The sequence below is a fragment of the Ornithorhynchus anatinus genome, chromosome 16 (genome assembly GCF_004115215.2).
Source record: "Ornithorhynchus anatinus isolate Pmale09 chromosome 16, mOrnAna1.pri.v4, whole genome shotgun sequence".
In the NCBI taxonomy this organism is placed as follows: Eukaryota; Metazoa; Chordata; class Mammalia; order Monotremata; family Ornithorhynchidae; genus Ornithorhynchus; species Ornithorhynchus anatinus.
In genome coordinates, this window is record NC_041743.1 from 23,858,090 (window position 1) to 23,871,402 (window position 13,313).

Genomic DNA, 13,313 nt, shown 5'->3' on the forward strand with positions numbered 1-13,313 from the left:
CTCAGATCACTGTGCTGGGAACTGGGGTGAAGACAAAATAAGTAATAATCCATTTTGAGAAGGGAGGGGAGATACACTGGCCAACCACAAATATCTAAAACTGTAAACTGTAAGGGGGAGAAAGAATATCTAGTTTCTTCCAGTGGGAAAAAAAGAATAAGCAAGAAAAAAATAAGAGAGAAAAAGTCAGGGTAAATAGAAGGAGCCTCCTTTCATCTTCAAAGGAGTCTACAAAAAGAAGTCACCGTAACTTCCTAATACCTTGGGAAGTGCACTAGATATGAATTATCCCTATTTCATGAGGAAGAAACAAAACTGAGACCTGGAGAAGTACCCAAGGTCACCAAAGAGAGTGAATCTAAGAGACACAATGAAACCACTGCAGGTAGTGCGTACAGCCTCCCTCTGAAAAATCAAAGGACAGCCTTTTCTGTTCTCTGAACATTATGGAAGGGGATAAAGGAATGTGTAAGATGGACCATCATTATCAATGGTATTTATCGAATGCTCACTGTGTGTAGAGCATGGTACAAACATGGAGTGATCCTGTTATCCCAAATTGGCCTACAGCTCAGCTCAGTGCTCATGGATATAAATGCACTTTGGCAAATAGAGGTAAAATGTATAGTGTGTGAACAATCCCTCAACTCCCACCCCTTTTCCAGGCTTCAAAGGAACTATTTCACTGGGAAAAGGGTTACAAAATAAACTAGAGGATACTTCGGAGACTCAGTCCGGTGATGAATGGGAGTTCCATTCATTTAGACACAGTTCAAAATATTAACTATAGCACTGATTTTCTGCACCTACAGTTTAATTTCCACAATCCCCACAAGTATTTCATGACTTTGGAATGGTGCTCTCACTTCCAGGCATAGAAACTCTATTGAACAATTAGGAAACTGCGTAAGCAGATTGAGAGTGATGAGTGACGTTCCAAACAACTCAAATCAGAATTCCCTTGACTCCTCAGATTAGGCTCAGAGCAAACCAGATCAAATATTCAGAGACAGTACCAAATTTGGAAGGAAATGATGGAGAGTTTACTTTAAAGCAGTCAGCACTTGGACCATACATTTTACACAATTAAAATTTGAACAGAATTCGCTATGTCTTTGCCTGTGGGAAAGAATGCCAATCATCAACTAACTCAGAATATGCATTAAAAAAACTCTCGGGAAGGAACATTATTAATTCTGAACAAATGATTACCAAAGTTTAATAAACAACATAGAAAATGATATCATTCGCATTTAGCTTCTTCTGTTCATTCTAGAAATATCAGTCCAGATGTGTCTAGAAAAAAAGAGGCTTCACTGGGCTAAGATTCATAATGGAAAGGATTTTCATTCATTCAGTCGCATTTATTAAGTACTTACTCTTTGCAGAGCACTGTACTAAGTGCTTGGGAAAGTACAATGCAACCATAAACGGTGACATTCCCTGCCCACAACAAATGCACAGTCTAGAGAGGGGGAGACAGCATTGCAAATTAATAAAATTACAGATATAAAAATAAGCCTTCTGGGGCTGGGGCCAGGGCGGGCGGGGGGTGTCCAAAGGGCTGGGGCCAGGGCGGGGGTGGGGGTGGCTGGCAAAGGGAGCAAGTCAAGGTGACGCAGAAGGGGGTGGAAGGTGAGGAAAAGTGGATCTTAGTCTGGGAAGGCCTCTTAGAGGAGATGTGCCTTTATCAAGGCTTTGAAGAGGGGGAGAATCATTGTCTGGCAGATTTGAGGAGGGAGGGCGTTCCAGGCCAGAGGCAGGACACGGGCCAGGGGTCGGTGGCCAGAAAGGTGAAATCGAGGCACAATGAGAAGGTAAACACTAGGATTTCCCTCTTAATACCTTTTCAGAGAACAAAGCAGAATCAAATAAACCAGAGTCTATTCCCAACTTCTCAAAAGTTTCATTGTTTACAATTTTGAAGGTGGTATCGTTTATAATTTACACTCGCGTTCCCCTCTTTTTTCTTCTTCTCAATTGATGACAAGATGTGATTGACTTCTTCCTAGCTGGAGGAAATGTGCGATGGATCTTTAACAATATTCCCGGGTAGGCTGCTTGCAATAGGGAATTAAAACCAAAACAAAAAAAAAAAAACAGTAATATATCCTGGTGGACTTTCCTTCAAAAGCTGTTAAAGCAAATCACATTAGAGATGAACCTTTTGATAAGAAGAAATAAAAAAGCATAGTGAGCTTGTCACTTTTTAAGCTAATTTGACTTCTGATGCAAGTTCTGCTAAAAACCTCCATCAGCGACTCAGAATTACAAAACAACACATCCTCATACTGAGAAGCAAAGACCCAGCCAGTTGAAGTTCCTTAATAATGCTACTTGAAGAAGGTTTTCCCACCCTAAAATTAAACTCTTGGCATCATACATTTCAATCTGCTGACATTTTTCATTTGCTCTTAACAAGTGAATTGATTGTGAATACTGTCGGTCTAATATACCTGGAAGCTTCCATACAAACACATTAAGTCTTTCCCACCATCACCACATAAATATTCCTCAGATCTCATCTAAAAAGACCACTTAGAAAATGTGCTAGATTCATAGTTCTTTGTAGTTCTAGATTTCAATCAATCATATTTACTGAGCTCTTACTGCATGCCCAACACTGTACTAACTGCTTGGGAGAGTACAAAATAACAGAGTTGGTAGACGCGTTCCCTACCGACAGCGAGCTGATAGTCTAGAAAAGGGTAGAAAGTCATTAATATAAATAAATAAGTTATGGACATGTACATAAGTGCTCTGGGACTGAGGGAGGGGTATATAAAACGGAGCAAAGCCGAGTGCAGGAGCAACATAGAAGGAAGTGGGAGAAGAGGAAATGAGAGTTTGCTGAGGTTTCAGGACATCAGTATCAGTTGAATAGAAACTGGGTAGAGAGGTCTGTATTTCAGAGTCCAAGGAACCACAAAAATATCTTTTATATTTCTGCTCAGAGAACAAGAAATAGGACCAGCAGTCTGCGAGTAGAAAGGTTTATATCCTTCTTCAGAGAAGCCGAGAGTTGGAAAGGTCCTTTCATCAATCCTCCAAAGAATTCCTAAAATCCCTCCTACTTTTGGAAGGTCTCCTTGACTATCTGAAACTTCGGCAGTTGCCAGCATTTCAATCTTCAAAATCTCTTGTCATTTACCATCCTCCTAAAATGCACTTGTCCTTTGAATGCAAGTCATCAGACTCTGTGACATGTTTATCTACGGTATAGTCGGTCCGAAACTAGAAAGCCGATAAATGGATCGAAAGAGTGTCTAACCGAACCCCACATGCAAATAGGAACTTACTAAATGCTGATTCTGCCGCTCTGAGGATGACAAAGTTGATAATGAGGAAAGGTCATCAAAATACTATCAGGTCTGGATTCGCTGTTGCAGAGCTAATGAAGTTCTTTTGTTCTCTTTCACAGCTACTTCTCATTTGCACTCTCCCTGCCTTCTCTTCTGCTTTACATCCTCGGTCTTGGCTCTTTTCGCTCTCACTCTCAAAAGGAGGATCTACTCACATGATTTCTGCTACGATCAATGGTATTTATTGAGCTCCTACTGTGTGCATAGCACTGTACTAACCTCCTAAGAGGGTACAATAAAACAGAGTTGCTAGGCACGTTCCCTGTTCACCAGGAATTTATAATCTAGCGGATTATAAACCACAACTATAACCTCTACACAGATGACTTCTAAATCTACCCCTCTAGCCTAGTAGCCCTCTATCCATAGATTAGCAGGATAATAGCGTGGCTCAGAGGAAAGAGCACGGACTTAGGAGGCAGAGGTCATGGGTTCTAATCCCAACTCCTCCACCTCTCAGCTGTGTGACTTTGGTAAGTCACGTAACTTCTCGGTGCCTCGGTTACCTCATCTGTAAAATGGGGATTAAGATTTTGAGCTTCACGTGGGACAACCAGATTACCCTGTCTATGGGAAGCAGCGTGGCTCAGTGGAAAGAGCCCGAGCTTGGGAGTCAGAGGTCATGGGTTCGAATCCCAGCTCCACCACTTGTCAGCTGTGTGACTGTGGGCAAGTCACTTACCTTCTCTGGGCTAAATTCCCTCATCTGTAAAATGGAGATTAACTGTGAACCTCACGTGGGACAACTTGATTACCCTGTATCTACCTCAGCTCTGAGAACAGTGCTCTGCACATAGTAAGCGCTTAACAAATACCAGCATTATTATCTACCCCAGTGCTTAGAACAGTGCTTGGCACATAGTAAGCACTTAACAAATACCGTTATTACTATTATTATTATCCATATCTGGATCTTTGTAATAGAAGATATGGCTCTCCAGCTCTTTTCTCATGCCACAGTGATCATGGCTCTCTCTCTCTTTCTTTCTCTCCAGTCTCACATTTCCTCCTGCCTTCAAGATCTCTACTTGGAGGTCCTCCCATTACCTCAAACTTTACATGCCTAAAACAAAACTTTTTATCTTCCCATCCTGGCGTCCCCATGACTTTCCCATCACTGTAGATGGCACCACCATCCTTCCTGTCTCACCAGCCAGTAATCTTGGTGTTATCCTTAACTCCTCTCTCTTTCAACCCACATATTAAATCCACTACTAAATCTTGGGGGTTCGACCTTCGCAACATCACTAAAATCGGCCCTTTCCTCTCCATCCAAACTGCAACTATGTTAATACAATCATCCTATCCTGCCTTGTATCAGCCTTCTTGCGACCTCCCCACCTCTTGTCTCTCCCCGCTCCAGTCCAAACTTCACTCTGCTACCCAGGTCAGTTTTCTCCAAAAATGTTCAGGCCATGTTTTTCCTCTCCTCAAGAACCTCCGGTCGTGCCCATCCACCTCCACATAAAACAGAAATGCCTCACCGTTGTCTTTAAAGCACACAATCACCTTGCCCACCTCCTACCTCACCTCTTACCTCTTCCTATGACAACTCAGGCTGCATACTTCACTCCTTTAATGCTAACCTTCTCACTGTACCTCAATCTCATCTATTTCCCCACCTACCTCTCGCCCAGATTCTTCCTCTGGCCTGGAACCCCCTTCCATTCATATCTGATAGGCAATTACTCTCCCATTCTTCAAAGCCTTATGGCAGGCTCACCTCCTCCTTATTCTCTGACTAATCCCTCCTTTCCTCTTCTTCCACTCCTTTCTGCGTCACCTTGATTTGTTCCCTTTATCCCCCCCTCAGCCCCAAACATTTATGTACATATCTGTAATTTTATTTATGTCAATGTCTGTCTCCCCTATAGACAGTGTGCGCAGGGAATGTGTCTGTTATATTGTTACATTGTATTCTCCCAAGCCCTTAGGACACATCCCAGAACTATTTTATGGCAGAAGATGGGACAAACTGGAGAAGATATGTTCATGGAGTCACTATAGATCAGAAACGATTTGACGGCATTTGAAGAAGATGTGCTTAGTTCTGTGTTCTGCACAGAGTATAGAGAGACAGATTGGCTCCGAGGCCTGAGAACAAGTGACTCCTAAAAGAGTTCAAGGAGCCGTGGGTGGTTGTGTGGAGGTTAATGAAAATTCTAATGGGTCCACAGTCTGGTTTCTTTGAGGTCTGGCCCGATTTCTTCTAGGTCCCCAGACATTCTGACCAGCTGGATGACAAATACTGTCTTTCTAACACGAACTGAAGGAGAGTGACTCCTATAAGCTCTGTGGCCTGTCCCAGAATCATGTTTTCTGGGCCAGAAGCAGCCTATTCATTCATTCAATCATATTTATTGAGCACTTGCAGTGTGCAGAACACTGTACTAAACACTTGGAAAGTACAATTCAGCAACAAATAGAGACAATCCCTACCCAACAACAGGTTCCAGGGATGGGGAGAAAATGTGAGGAATATGCTAGTGGTATCAATGGAAAAGGCTGTCTCTGGGTACCAGGCAGTCCCTGGAATAAGGTCATCCATTCCACATCAGACTCCAGTGATACTGTTAGCTCCCCTGCCAAGAGTTGGGTTGGATTCACTTTGAACCATCAAATTAAAAATCATGAAATAATACATTATTATAATATCGATCACATCGATTAACTGATCAATAAAATCCTAAACTACCTCAGCAGGGGTTGGCGTGGAAATCGTAAAACGCCTAGAAACCAAGCCCTATGATAAGAGAGTATAGAAGCCATAATTATGAAAGGAAGAGCAGAGTGGGGGTGCACTATTTAGGGGAACAATCAACTCGTCTGTAGAAACTTCAAGGCAAGAAACAACTGCTGCCCTTCACTGAATCTATTCCCACAGCCAAGACGTAATTCAACCCTCTATTTCTGACTTATTCAGAGAAAGTTGCAAAGCCACCTTGGATGTAACAGTGAATTGTCAATTTTCCAGGAATAAACCAAATCCCATTTTGTCTACGTGACGGTGTGAGGATCTAATGCCGCTTGCTGCTCATTCTCTGCTGAGCTCATTAAAATTTTCAAGACCTACATTCCAGCCAGGGCAAGAAGGTGTACTGGAGCTCAATTCTTCACAGCAATAGTTTCCTCTGTCTGAATCTAAGCCCCACTTGCCATTCTCCTCCATGCCGTTGTCTCCCCACTTCACAGTCTCAGCTTCCCCCTCCTCACCCTTCCATAGTCTCCTTGCCCCTCCAAGGCCTCTCCACCCTCCCCCCTCCACTGGCATGTGCTTAAACTCTTGCTTATTCATGGTAGAAATGTTTAATGGACAAGCTTTATAAATTCATTCTGTTTCGCTTTGAAGTGTCGACATTTATTTGAGACCCAGGCATCTTTCTCTGACTGTTCATTCAAGTGTCTTGGACCGTAAAGCTGGAGGGAATATGGACCTCCTCTGCACCATGGTCAGCCAGGAAAACACCTCAAGCACTCAGTGGTGATGGTGGTGATAGTTTTGATGCTGAAGTGTGCGGAGAGCTCAAACTAACTTTCGATGTCAATAGAAGTAGCAGAAGACAGTTAAAAGAACATGGGAAATTAAACTGAGAAATAGAGGATGAAGGAGAAAGCAAGAGGAATAAGAATAGGCTAGAATGAGAATAAAGATACTGGTAGATCCCATGTAATAGAGCCCATAGAAATGTTGAAAGAGAGAAATTGTTGAGAAACAGTATGGTTTCTGGTGGAAAGAGCACAGGCCTGGGAATCAGAGTACCAGGATTCTAATCCTGGTTCCACCACTTACCTGCTGTGTGATATTAGGCAAGTCATTTAGCTTCTCTGTGCCTCAGTTCCCTCATCTGCAAAATGGAGATTCAATACCTGTTCTCTCCTACTTAGGCTGTGAGCCCCACCTGCAACCTGATTATCTTGGATCTATCCTCACTTAGCACAGTGCTTGGTACATAGTAAATGCTTAACAGATACCACCTATTTTTTTTTTTAAATGCCCCTGCTAGCCACAAGACTAAAGACAGGCAAGCAGAAGTGGAATCCTTAAACCAGTACTTTCCTCTTACCTTTAGCCACTGGCCTGATAACACTCTTCCTTGGGGATTATTCTAGCTAAGGAGCTAAAAGCCCATTGTCAGGGTGGAACAATAGGTTTTGAAAACAAAGAAATCTTATCCAGGTTTCAAAATGTTATTAAAATGCCAATCAAATAACCATCAAGCAACCAGACTTACTGGGCTCTTATGTTCAGAGTGCTGTCCTAATCACTGGGAGAAAGCAATAAAGTTGGTAACTGGTCCCTGCGCACAAGGAGTTTACAATCTAGCTAGGAAAAAGGACATTAAAATAAATTACAGATGTGTACCTAAGTGCTGTAAAGGTGAAGTGGGTATAATAAGTCTTTAGTGGGTAAGGAGTCAAGGGCATGAGTGATGCAGTTGGGAGGGGAACAGGGTTAGGAGATGAAAGATTAGTGTGGGAAGGCTTCCTGGAAAAAATATAATTTAAACAAGGCTTTGAAGATGGGGAGAGCAGAGGTTTGTCATATATGAAGGGAGAGGGAGTTCAAGGCAGGAGGGAGAATGTGAGAAAGAGGTTGATTGTGAGAGAGATAAGAGTGAGGCACAGCGAGTAGGTTGGTGTTAGAAAAGTGAAGTGTGGGGGCTGGGTTGAAGTGGGAGAGGAGACAGGATAAACAACGAGGGAGAGAGTTAATTGAGGGCCTTAAAGCCGATGGTAAGGAGTTTCTCCTTGGTCTAGAGATGGATGAAGAACCATTTAAGGTTTTTGAGAGTTGAGATAGTGTGCAGAATGATGTATTAGAAAAATGATCTGCACAGCAGCATATGGTACGGACTGGAGTAGTGAGATACTGGAAGAAGGAGGCTGATGCCATAGTCAAGCTGGGACATAACAAGTACTTGGAATAGGGTGCGAGCATTTGGATGGAGTGGAAGAGGAAGATTCTGGAGGTGCTGAGTCAGTAGAATTGGCGGGATTTGGTGACTGACTGAATATGCAGGTTGAAGGAAAGGGATGAGTCATGGATAACACCAAGATTGAGGATTTGGGAGATGGGGAGTATGATGGTGTTGTCATCAGTTGATGGGAAAGCCGGGGGAGGAGAAAGATTGTGTGGGTAGATGAGGAATTCTGTTTGGGATGTGTTGAGCTTAAAGTGTCGGCTGGGCATCCAAATATAGATAACGTGAAGGCAAGATGATGATAATGAAGAATAATCTGGTTGAAACTCCTACCCATCCCTGATGAAATATTTGGATAATATTCCTTCAATTTGTACCGGATTTGGCCTGGGGAGGAGGAGGAAACTCCATGGGTTTGGCGGAGAATGTCTACCGACTGTTAAATTGTACTCTTCCAAGTGCTTAGTACAGTTCTCTGCGCACACTAAGAGCTCATGATTGGCTCAGTGGAAAGAGCCCGGGCTTGAGAGTCAAAGGTCATGGGTTCAAATTTTGGCTCTGCCGCTTGTCAGCTGTGTGACTGTGGGCAAGTCACTTAACTTCTCTGGGCATCAGTGACCTCATCTGTAAAATGGGAATTAAGACTGGGAGCTCACGTGGGACAACCTGATTACCCTGTATCTACCCCCGCACTTAGAACAGTGCTCTGCACATAGTAAGCACTTAACAAATACCAACATTATTATTATTATTGCTTTTCATAGCAAAAAAGGTGGAAAGTCTTTCCCCTTTTAGAGTGTGTCTGTGTGTATTTGCAGGTATGCATGTAAGATGGATAGAGTATTATAAAGTATAATAGATATGCTAATTTAAAGACTTATGGGCTCGCTATTCCTTATGACCCACTTATATTTATTTTCAGTTGAATTCCAAAGGTTTATGTTGCAAGGCTGGATTAACTCACAGTGGCAATTTCAATGTTGAGGTGAATGAGTAATTGCCCTAGTTAATATGAGCAAAACATTTAGTTAAACGGCAAAATTACAAAGAAGCAATCCATTTCCAGGAAATTCCTTCAGATAATTATCAACTCAATCACTTGTTTTGATCCCGTGTATATGACTAGCTCTGCCCGAACGCTGTCTTTAAGCATTTATAAAATTAAGATGTTGAAATTAATGCTTAATTACTACATAAAATGACTATAATTGTCTTGTGATTGTGCATAATTAAATAGCTCTTCTGAGCATCAGTATCGTTGACTTTTAGTATTCAGTCTCCAATGAAATGATGTCAAGTGTGAACACAAGATTTATTAGGCACAGAGTATGAGTGGTGAGAGCCATCTTGTGGCTTATAGCTTCAGCACAATCAATGGCTCTGCCTGCAGCCCCTGTGGATCCATCAAATCCTCAGCCAACTCCAGGAGAGTTTATTGACCTGCATTATGGAACCCTTCCCAATCTTAACTCCTCTTCTGTGGGTACCTGCCATCCCTTGTGAAATACCTGCAGTAACGCGATCCCTGTCAATCGCTCATCGGGGATTGACGCTTGAAATTTCAGCAAGGCAACATTATCTGTTCTGAGAGTCAGGGGAGCTGTGGAGCGGTTGAAGGTCAGGGAAATAGACCCTCTGGAAGCCACTGTATACGATCTAACAAGTACTGTTGGGTGAGCTGCCTCGTTTAACAGTTATCTGGGGGTTTGAGGCTAATATCTCAAAAATCTCATGTACGGCATCTTCTCTGTTCCCTTGAGAAGGTGCAAACAAAACACGCCCACAGTTGCAAGAAAGATTTCATTTCCCTGCCAAGTATCTCTGCGTTCATATGATTTTGGGCTCTAAGGTCTTCTGATAGTATTAATTGCACGAGATGGGTTAAGCGAGTCCTGAATGTTACACGTGGAAGGATTCTCAAGAGACCACTTGGAGAGCTTCCTGCCTCAACTCTTCAGGGAGAGAGAATCTCCACTCTCCATTCGTAGCATGTTCCGGTGATTTAATTCCCTTACAGAGAGGCCAAGTGAGGAATAAGCCCATTTACACAGCAAGAAATTTTCCAGGCCATGTCAGTCAGTCAATTGTGTTTATTGAGCGCTTACTGAGTGCAGAGCACTGTACTGAGCACTTGGAAGAGTACAATAACAATGCAACAGTCACATTCCCCGCCCATAATGAACTTACAGCCTAGTAGGGGAGACAGACATTAATATGAATGAACTTACAGCTCTGTACATAAGCACTAAGGGGCTGGGGGTGGTGGGGAGAAGAGAAAAGGGAGCAAATCAAGGTGACGCAGAGGGAGTGGGAGAAGAGGAAAGGAAGGCTTAGTCGAGGAAAGTCTCTTGCAGGAGATCTGCCTTCATTAAGGCTTTGAAGGAGGGATAGTAATTGTCTGTTGGATGTAAAGAGGGAGGGCGTTCTAGGCCAGAGGCAGGACATCGGGGAGAGGTCAGTGGCTAGACAAGTGAAAAGGTTAGCATTAAAAGGAGTGAAGTGTGCAGGCTAGGTTGAAGTAAGAGAGCAGAGAGGTGAGGTAGGAGGGAGCAAGGAGAATGAGTGCTTCAAAGCCAATGGCAAGGAGTTTCTGTTTGATGCACCGGAGGTTCACGCGGGGTGAGAAGTGGCTTGTAGGACAGGGATTGGGCAGGAAAATAAAGAGTTCTGTTTAGATACGTTAAGTTTGAGGATATGGCAGGACATCCAAGTAGAGATGTCTTGAAGGCAGGAGGAGATGCCAGACTGCAGAGAGGGAGAGAGATCAGGGCAGGAGATGTGGATTTGGGTATCATCTGCACAGAGGTGATAGCTGAAGCCAAGTGAGCGAATGAGTTCTTCAAGGAAGTGGGGATAGATGGAGAATAGAAGGGGACCCAAAACTGAAGCTTGAGGGACACTCACAGTTCTGGGGTAGGAGGCAGAAGAGTCTGTGAAAGAAGAAGAATGAGCAGCCAGAGAAATAGGAGGGGAACCAGGAGAGGACCGGTGTCAGTGAAGCCAGAGTTGGATAAGGCTTCCAGGAGGAGGGGATGCTTGACGGTGTCGAAGGCAGTTGAGCGGTTGAGGAAGATTAGGATAGATTAGAGGCTGCTGTATGTGGCAAGAAGGAGCTCACTGGTGAACTTTGAGAGGGCGATTTCTGTGGAGTGAAGGGGAGGAAGCTAGACTGGAGTAGGTCAAGGAGAAAATCTGAGAAGAATTTGAGATAACTCACTAAAGGAGTTTGGAGAGGAATGGTAGGAGGGAGCTGTGGGGTTAAGGGAGAGGGCGGTGTTTAGGATAGGGGAGATATGACATGTTTGAAAGCAGTGGGGAATAAGCCATCGGAGAGGCCAATTGGAAGGAAATATAAGTCGCTCATCCTTTCCGTCTATATTTACATACATGGAGAGGATCTCACCTTCAGTAGTGTCATAATAGTGAAGTCTATAAATGTATATCTCTCTTGCTGCATCTCACCCTGAAGCTCTATCCGGGGATGTGTGAAAGCTATTTCTAAACTCAAACCTGTTCCGGGAAATTTATTACTGTGTATTAGGATAGTCCTTTTTTTGTGGACACGCTTATGCTTTTGTTTAATTGGGATAAAACATCCACCCACTTCCCAAGAGGAGTTAAGCTTTTTTATTTTCTGAGTTAAACCATACTCTAGGCTAGGCTCTGCCACTTGTCAGCTGTGTGACTCTGGGCAAGTCACTTAACTTCTCTGTGCCTCAGTTGCCTCATCTGTAAAATGGGGATTAAGACTGTGAGCCCCACTTGGGACAACCTGATTCCCCTGTGTCTACCCCAGGGCTTAGAACAGTGCTCTGCACATAGTAAGCGCTTAACAAATACCAAAATTATTATTATTATAGGTGACCAGGCTAGCCTTTTTTTTTCAAGTGGGTTGGTGGACCAAGCGAAAACTGGGTGCCTGTGTTTAGCTGGTGCATTACCATTCTCTAAAACTTTAGTTCTGCATACAAGGTAAATCTCTTAGGCAACTTCTCTGTGTCAACAGGTTCTTTTCCACTCTAACAAGAAACAAGTTACCTTCTTACCAAACCAGCAATGCCTTACCGAGTTAAAAATCCCCACGTCCATTTCAACTTGCACAGAGCTTAGCCCTTTGACTAATTCCTTGAAGACTGATTCATCATGCACTTCGAAGACCTAAGAACAAGAAATATAGGTCCTAGTTTAGCAGAATAATCTGGCTAAAAATTTATCCTCAAGTCAATTTCAAGGCAGGCTCACAAACTCGAGATACGATGTGCTAAGGAATTTGACACTATTGCTCCTTGGAGATTCACAAATGGTATTCCTTAATTCTTTATTTAGATATGTTCTATCTAGCAGTCACCTCCGAGGCTCCTGGGATTAGCACATCGGACTAATTTCCTGCTTTAATAGTTTACTGGCTTCTTTTTCCTAGCAAATTTGTCTCCATTGAAATCTATCAGTATAAATAAAGATGGAGTCATACCCACCTGAATTACATCTCTGGGTATCCATTGTAGATTCCTCAAGGGCAGTTTCTCCTACTTTTGGCATGTTCCCAGATGGCTCGTCTAATGCTCTGCACACTAGAGGTTTCAAGTTCAGTGTTCTCCCCACAGGGCACGCCTGGAATAGTGCTCTGCTTACAGTGGATACTCAGTCTTGTGCTCTTCCCTGAAAAGAGCTGGAGTTGGCCACCTTTATGTACAGAAAAACCAAACAAAATGAAATCTTTGAGCAACCAGTTTGCAATTTTAACCCAAATTAATCATGAATTATGGTATTTAAGTGCTAAGCACTGTACTAAGACTGGGGTAAGTAGATAGAAGATAATAAATGGAGCTCACAGTCTAAGTAGAAGGGAGAGCAGGTATTGAATCCCCATTTTGCAGATGAGGGAACTGGGCTACAGAGAAGGGAAGTGACTTGCCCAAGGCCATTAGCTGATATGTGGCAAAACTGTGATTCTGCCACAAGAGAAGCATCAGGTCGTAATGGATAGAGCATGGGTTTGGGACCCAGAAGGTTATGGTTTCTAATCCCT

At 43.1% G+C, this 13,313-nt stretch overlaps 1 long non-coding RNA gene across 1 annotated transcript; it reads right to left on the reverse strand.

Annotated features, from left to right (window-relative positions):
- Window positions 1-1,909: 1,909 nt before the first annotated feature.
- On the reverse strand, window positions 1,910-12,956 carry LOC114817408. The gene is made up of 3 exons (XR_003765265.2): window positions 12,760-12,956; window positions 12,350-12,442; window positions 1,910-2,057 (listed from the first exon to the last, which is right to left on the reverse strand). It is a non-coding gene; the product is annotated as an uncharacterized LOC114817408 (long non-coding RNA).
- Window positions 12,957-13,313: the final 357 nt, after the last annotated feature.